Source organism: Symphalangus syndactylus, chromosome 4 (assembly GCF_028878055.3).
Source record: "Symphalangus syndactylus isolate Jambi chromosome 4, NHGRI_mSymSyn1-v2.1_pri, whole genome shotgun sequence".
NCBI lineage: Eukaryota > Metazoa > Chordata > Mammalia > Primates > Hylobatidae > Symphalangus > Symphalangus syndactylus.
Window position 1 is genome coordinate 87,305,055 of NC_072426.2, and position 8,367 is coordinate 87,313,421.

Sequence of the window (8,367 nt, forward strand, 5' to 3'; positions counted from 1 at the left end):
GCCCCAACCAACGCGACCCTTTGGCTCGGGGCTGGCTGCTCAGACGCGGCGCAAGGGAACAGGGCGGACGCTAGACGTCCCCGAGGTCGCCCCGTGAGCTAGGACAGCCGTGCGCGGACCCAGGCAAACAGCTCCGTGTGTCCTCCGCGCCCTCCAGTCTGAGAGCGGCCCTAGCGGGAGGCCCGGAACCACTGCCTCGACCTCACGGGAACCGAAGGGTGCTGCCGAGGGCCCCCTGGCCAGAGCCCTGCATTTCTCTGACCGCAGCTATCCCGGGGCCTTGGAGTCTGCGGCCGCAGGCTAACGAGGAGGGCAGGTGCCTTAGAGAAGTGGTGGATCCCATTAAAGAGGCTTTGCTGCCGGAACCACAGCAGTGGAAGCCCCCTGCAACCTCGCTGCGCTCATCCCGTCCCCTGTGCTCTCCCACGAGTTCCAAAGCACCGTACGGTATCCAGGTTCTCAAAATAACCTTTCATCTAATGCAGTATGAACATAAGCACAAACAGTGTCTGTAACCTGAGAAGTTAATTGTAAATGTCATCTTCGGGGTTAAATACATGAAAACCCTGGAGAAAATTTAGGAAAAAAAAAAAAAAAAAAAGAACAAGCAGAGGCCCAAATAAAATAAGTACCGTAAAATTACTGTAATGGTCTCTCCTCCTGCCGCCCAAGATGCCGAAAGGAAAGAAGGCCAAAGGGAAGAAGATCGCTCCGGCCTCTGCTGTCGTGAAGAAGCAGGAGGCCAAGAAAGTGGTGAATCCTCCGTTTGAGAAAAGGCCTAAGAATTTTGTCATTGGACGGGACATCCAGCCCAAAAGAGACCTCACCCGCTTTGTGAAATGGCCCCGCTATATCAGGTTGCAGAGGCAGAGAGCCATCCTCTATAAGCAGCTGAAAGTGCCTTCTGCGATTAACCAGTTCACCCAGGCCCTGGACCACCAAACAGCTACTCACAAGTACAGACCAGAGACAAAGCAAGGGAAGCAGAGGCTGTTGGCCCTGGCCGAGAACAAAGCTGCTGGCAAAGGGGACATCCCCATTAAGAAACCATCTGTCCTTCAAGCAGGAGTTAATACCGTCACCACCTAGGTGAAGAACAAGAAAGCCCAGCCGATGGTGATTGCACACGACGTGGATCCCATTGAGCTGGTTGTCTTCTTGCCTGCCCTGTGTCGTAAAATGGGGGTCCCTTACTGCATTATCAAGGGGAAGGCAAGACTGAGCCATCTAGTCCACAGGAAGACCCGCACCACTGTTGGCTTCACACAGGTTAACTCGGAAGGCAAAGGCACTTTGGCTAAGCTGGTGAAAGCTGTCAGGACCAATTACAACGACAGATACGATGACATCCGCCGTCACTGGGGCAGCAATGTCCTGGGTCCCAAGTCTGTGGTTCGCATTGCCAAGCTGAAAAAGGCAAAGGCTAAAGAACTTGCCACTCAGCTGGGTTAAATGTATATTGTTGAGTTTTCTGTACATAAAAATAAATACAAATTTTCCTTCAAGAAAATTACTATAATAAAACATTGTGAGACTAGCAGAAGGATAAATAAACAGATTAAGGGAACAGAACGAACAGACATCAGAAACAAATCAGCACATCTAGTCACCTAAATATGACAGAGCTACACTTTTAAACTGTGAATAAAATATTGATTATTCAATAAATGTCGTTAAACATTTAAAGAACTGATTCTGATCAGTAACTGAGGTTACTCCCCAGACTCTGCGGTGCTGGGGGTCTGGAGTGATGTAGGTGGGAGTGGGGTGAGGTGTGGATACAACTCCAGCAGAAAGAGGCCAACAGGCTGGGATGAAGAATCAGGCCAGAATCAGGGCTTCCAGAGCAGCTAAAATTGAGGAGAGGGGAGGAATTCCAGAAAGAAGAGACCTACAGAGGGAGAACCCCCAAATCTGTATATAACTCCTCTCAAATTCTTGGCTGACTCCTAAGCTGCACCAGTACAGGGCAAGACTCTAAGGAATCCAGAGGAAAGCGGGCACTGACCAGAGATTTCAACAGCTGCCCGGTGCTAGAGAAACAGTGCAGAGCTCAGATCCCATCAAGTAATATTAACTTCTTGTTTGTCATACACAACCACAAATATTTTTTCCTGGCTTGTCATTTAAATTTTAACTCTGCTTATTGCATTTTTCCCATAAACAAGATTTACAGTTTTATGCACACAAACTTGTTAATATTTTTCAGTGTGGCTTTGTTTTGCTGAAATGCTTGGGCAGTCTATAAAATTATGAAAATATACTCTATAATTTCTTGATTGGTAGGTTTGGTTTTGTTTATATTATTGTTTTTGTTGTTTTGTTGTGGTTGATATTTTTAAACTATTAAATCTTTGCTCTAAGTTAATATCCGACATTTTGGCGAAAGTGATACCTCCTGTAAAAATAGATCAGAATCAGCTCTTTAAGTGTTTAACAACATTTATTGAATGATCAATTCACAGGAGATGATCTTGGGAGGTGGGTGTGGGGGTAAGGAACATAGTTGTCAAAGAATGCAAAGTTTCAGTTAGGTGGAAGCAGTTCAAGAGATCCATTTACAACATGGAGACTATAGTTAGTCACAAAGTACAGTATTATATCGTTGAAAACCACTAAGAGAATAGATTCTAGGTGTTCTCACCACAAAGATGATAAGAATATGAGGTAATATAAATGTTTATTAGCTCAATTTAGCCATTTTACAATGTATACATATTTCTTTTATTTTCTTTAATCTAAGGAATCTGTACATATTCCAAATATGTTATACATGATAAATATATATAATTTTTGTCAATTTTTAATACTTATTTATTTATTTATTTTGAGACAGTGTCTTGCTCTGTTGCCCAGGCTGGAGTGCAGTGGCATGATCTCGGCTCTCTGCAACCTTTGCCTCCTGGGTTCAAGCGATTCTTCTGCCTCAGTCTCCCAAGCAGCTGGAACTACAGGTGTGCCCCACCATGCCCAGCTAATTTTTCTATTTTTAGTAGAGACAGGGTTTCACTATATTGGCCAGGCTTGTCTTGAACTCCTAATCTCATGATCCACACGCCTCAGCCTCCCAAAGTGCTGGGATTACAGGCGTGAGCCACCACACTTGGCCACGCCCAGCTAATTTTTATATTTTTTTTGTAGAGATGAAGTTTCATCATGTTGCTCAGGCTGGTCTCGAACTCCTGGCTCCAAGCAATCCACCCACCTCAGCTTCCCAAACGGCTGGGATTACAGGCATGAGCCACTGTGCCTGGCCAAAAAACGTAATTACTTTTTAAAAAGGAAAAGCTTGGTAAACACTCTGGCTTTCCATTAAAACTCCAGAAAGGACACACCTAAGAGTAATGGCTACTTCCCAGGACTAAGGACTATGCCTGAGGACTACAGGCAAAATTGAAAGAGACCTGCTCTGAAAAGCCTAAAATCAAGTTTCCACAGGATCAGAATAATGTGCTTGTGATTGAACTTCCTCCAAGAACAAAAAAAATTCTTAAGCGGAAGATAGCAGAATTCAAAGTCTCTAAAATGTATCAACCACAATATTTAGAAAGCAATAAAAACTTGCTAGCGATGATAAAAAGCAGAAAAATGTGACCTACAATATAGAGGGAGATTGTCACTAGAAGCAGACCAACAAATGACACAAGTGTTGAAATTGGCCCACAAGAATTTTAAAGTATTGTAAATATATTAAAGAATGTATGGGAAAAGATAAATATAAAAAAGAAAAAGGCCGGGCACGGTGGCTCACGCTTGTAATCCCAGCACTTTGGGAGGCCGAGGCGGGCGAATCACGAGGTCAGGAGATCGAGACCACGGTGAAACCCCGTCTCTACTAAAAATACAAAAAAATTAGCCGGGCGTGGTGGCAGGCGCCTGTAGTCCCAGCTACTCGGAGAGGCTGAGGCACGAGAATGGCGTGAACCCGGGAGGCAGAGCTTGCAGTGAGCCGAGATTGCGCCACTGCACTCCAGCCTGGGTGACAGAGTGAGACTCCGTCTCAAAAAAAAAAAAGAAAAAGAAGAAGACAGGAATTTCAGGAGAGATATGGAAACTAAGGAGAGACATGAAAACTAAAAAAAGGAACCAAATCCTAAAATAAACATATACAATATCTGAAATCAAAAATGTATTGAAAGAGCTTAAAAGTAGATTGGACCTGCAGAAGAAAGAATGAACTCGAAGGCAGTCAGTACAAATTATCTAAACTGAAGAACAAAGAATAGAGATCAAGAAAATTGAACAGAGGCCAGGCGCCAGTGGCTAACACCTGTAATCCCAGCACTTTGGGAAGCTGAGGCGGGCGGATCACCTGAGGTCAGGAGTTCGAGACCAGCCTGGCTAACATGGTGAAATCCCATCTCTACTAAAAATACAATAATTAGCTGGGCGTGGTGGCACATACCTATAATCCCAGCTACTCAGGAGGCTGAGGCAGGAGAATTGCTTGAGCCTGGGAGATGGAGGTTGCAGTGAGCTGAGATCACAGCCACTGCACTCCAAGCACTCCAGCCTGGCTGACAGAGACTCTGTCTCAAAAAAAAAAAAAAAAAAGAAAAGAAAATTGAACAGAATCTCAATGACTTTGTGACACTGTAAAGCCACCTAATATACCTATAATCGGAGCCCCAGAAGGAAAGGATTAGACAAGGACGTGTGGGGAGAAAATTATTTGAATAACTTCAACATGAAATTATTCATTATTTGAATAACTTCAACATGAAATTATTCATTATTTGAATAACTTCAACATGAAATTATTCATTATTTGAATAACTTCAACATGAAATTATTCATTATTTGAAGGAAAAGAATGAGAGAGGGTAAGTGGGAGTATCTTGTCTTGAGATTCTAACATTATAATTGAAATGGTATAATACTAATTCAAAGTAGACTTGATATGCTAGTCACAGTGTCTCACACCCATAATCCCAGCACTTTGGGAGGTCTAGTCGGATAGATCACTTGAGGCCAGGACTTCAAGACAAACCTGGCCAAAATGGGGAAACCCCACCTCTACTTAAAATACAAAAATTAGCTGGGAGTGATGGTGTACAACTATAGTCCCAGCTACTTGGGAGGTTGAGGCACGAGAATCACTTGAACCCAGGAGGCGGAGGTTGCAGGGAGCAGTGGTCGCACATACCATTGCGCTCCAGCCTGGTTAACAGAGTGAGGCTCTGTCTTAAAAAAGGAAAGAAAGAAAGAAAAGAAAAAGTAGACTTGATACATTAAGTTTACATATTGTAATATTTAGAGAAACTACTACAAATATAGTAGAAAGAGCCGTAGATAAAATACCAACAAAGGAGATGAAATGCGGTACCAAAAAAAATGCCCTATTGACCCAGAATAAACCAAGAGAGACGATACAAAGAACAAGTAGCACAAATAAACAAATAGCAAGATTGTATTCTTAAACCCAACCACATAAAAGTTACATTAAGTGAAAAACAATTTAAAGGAATAAATTGTGAAACTGTATAATAGAGCAAAACATTACTATCTGTTATTTACAGAAGATACAAGTTGAAAACAAAATGGATAAGCTCCATTAAGCATAAAAAAAACAAACTGGCATGCCTATACTATTAATATTATCAAAGAGACCTTAAGGTAAGGATATTACCATAGATAAAGAGGGACATTTCATAATGACAAAAGGGTTAATTAATCAAGATAACATGAGAATCCTAAATGTGTATGTACATAATAACAAAGCTTCATGTTCTATGAAAAAAATTTTTTTAATTAAAATTAAAAATTGGATTTGGTTGTTCTATGAAAAAAATTTTAAGCTTCAAAACACATTAACTGAGAAAAAAAAGGACAGAAATAAAAGAGTAAATAAATAAATCCTCAGCGTTGGAGATTTTTGACTCCCAACAATGAGGCTCTTTCAAGAATATGAAGCAGAGAGGGTTGAAGAGTTGGGACTAGTTATTCAACGTGCCTCAGTGGAAGTGAGAAGGACAATTTCCAGCTTCAGTTATAAGGGGTGAGATGAGGCTAAGTAAAGAAGATCGGTGGCAAGGTTGGAGGCCAGAGTATCAGAATCAGTGAATAATTTGGTATGAGGTGAGACAGGACAGGTGGCCCAGGATGAACGCTGACCTCAGCAAAGGTATGGGAGCCATCTTTATGGAATGCCAGGTGGGAGAGTTGCAAAAACCAGAGGTCCCTGAGGAGCATCCTTTGCCCATAGAAATGGGTAGTTCCTGGTAGTTCCACAAGTGCATGCTGGACATAACTGCTTACTCCGTGTAGGGAGATAATCTAGGTGTGGAAGGAAAAGTCCAATTACCTCCTCACTTTGGTTTTTCCAAACTATTCTCTGTGGGACCCCGCTTCAGAAGTGTGGGAAATGCCAGATACCATTTCCATCCCTCAGAGAGTTACAATGCACAGTGGCGTAAAGGCTATTGGATGCCTGTTGGAAATATATCTGCTTTTTTTTTTTCTTTTCTGTTTATGAGTGTATGAGGTAATATAAATGTTAATTAGTGCAATTCAGCCATTCCACAACATATATATATTTATTTTTTAAAATCTCCTATAGAAAGGATGTATACTTACTCCAAATATCATGTTACACCTGATAAATATACATAATTTTTTGTCGATTTTCTGTCAACAATTAGAGAAGTAGCACATAGGTTATGGTAGAACCAGGATGCTGGACACGTGACCTCAGCTTGATCAATCAGATTTTTTTTTTCTGAATCTTTGAAAACTGAGCTAATATTGCAAGAACACTAGGATAAGTCAGAAGCCTTTCAGCACATGGCCAGGTGCAGTGGCTCATGCCTATAATCCCAGCTCTTGGGGAAGCTGAGGCGAGTAAATCACCTGAGGCAAGGAGTTCAAGACCAGCCTGGCCAACATAGTGAAACCCTGTCTCTACTGAAAATACAAAAATTAGCCGGGCATGGTGGTGCGTGCCTGTAATCTCAGCTACTCCGGAGACTGAGGCACAAGAATCATTTCAACTGGTTAAACCCGAGAGGCAGAAGTTGCAGTGAGCCAAGATCGTGCCACTGCACTCCAGCCTAGGGGACAGAGTGAGACTCTGTCTCAAAAAAAAAAAAAAAGAGAAGGCTTTCAGCACAGCCAGGGCAGCTGATGAGCAGAGGCCATTTGCTACATTTCCTCTTTCCTTCTTCTTTATCCTCTATAGCTCTTTTGGTCACTTCTATTTACAAGCCCATCTATTTTGAAAGCATATTCAAAAAGATTATTCCTCCAATTCATAAATATACTTTGCTTCAGTTATCCAGAATCGGCTGGGTTTGTTTGTTTGTTTGTTTTGTATCCCAGAATCTCAAATGACATAGAAAGTGGTACAAAAGAATGGGCTGAGGGCTAAAACTCCAAGGGAAGAGAAGGTGTTTGGCAATCATGACGCCATGAAAATAGGACAGTGAAATTCTTATTCATATTCCAGAGTGGGAATCTAGTGGCCTTTTGTATCTAGTTACAAAAGAGTTAAATTCCCTGATGTACCTTCAGAGCAGTGAAAAAATTAAAAGTAAATAAAAAAGAGTTAAGTTCTTGCTTCTAGTCAAATAAAATTAAGTGTCCAGTTGAGGCCAAGATTATAGGAGAACACATATCATCTTCCACAGATTATTATGAGGGGTATGAGGAATTCAAACAACCCAGCATAGGGTCACTTCTTCCAAATGTATAACTTAGAACATAATGACAAAATCAGTTCCCTAAATTCTTATCTGAAAGCATGGAGCAAAACTGAAGACTACTGTTTGATCCTGATGAATGATCTTTTAAATTGTGATAAAATATACATGGCATAAAATGTATCGTTTTAACCATTTTTAAGTGTACAGTTTAGTGGCATTAAGTATATTAACATTGTTTGGGAGGCCGAGGTGGTTGGATCACGAGGTCAGGAGATCAAGACCATCCTGGCTAACACGGTGAAACCCTGTCTCTACTAAAAATACAAAAAATCAGCTGGGCGTGGTCGCAGGTGCCTGTAGTCCCACCTACTCGGGAGGCTGAGGCAGGAGAATGGTGTGAACCCGGGAGGCGGAGCTTGCAGTGAGCCAAGATCGCGCCACTGCACTCCAGCCTGGGCAACAGGGCCAGATTCTGTCTCAAAAAAAAAAAAACATTGTTGTGCAACTATCACCACTAACCATCTCTACAATTTTTAAAAATTGAAACTCTGCACCCATTAAACAATAACTCTCCATTCTCCCTTCACAACAGCCACTGGTAACCACTATTCTACTTTCTGAATCTGAATCGATAACTTTGCCTATTCTAGGTACCTCATATAAGTGAAATGCTACAATATTGGCCTTTTGTCTTCAGTGTTTTTCCATAGGTTTTCTATTTCTTGTA

General features: G+C 41.8%; 1 pseudogene; it reads left to right on the forward strand.

The window, feature by feature from the left end:
* Positions 1–672: 672 nt before the first annotated feature.
* Positions 673–1,467, forward strand: LOC129480286 (large ribosomal subunit protein eL8-like; annotated as a pseudogene).
* The last annotated feature ends 6,900 nt before the right edge of the window (positions 1,468–8,367 follow it).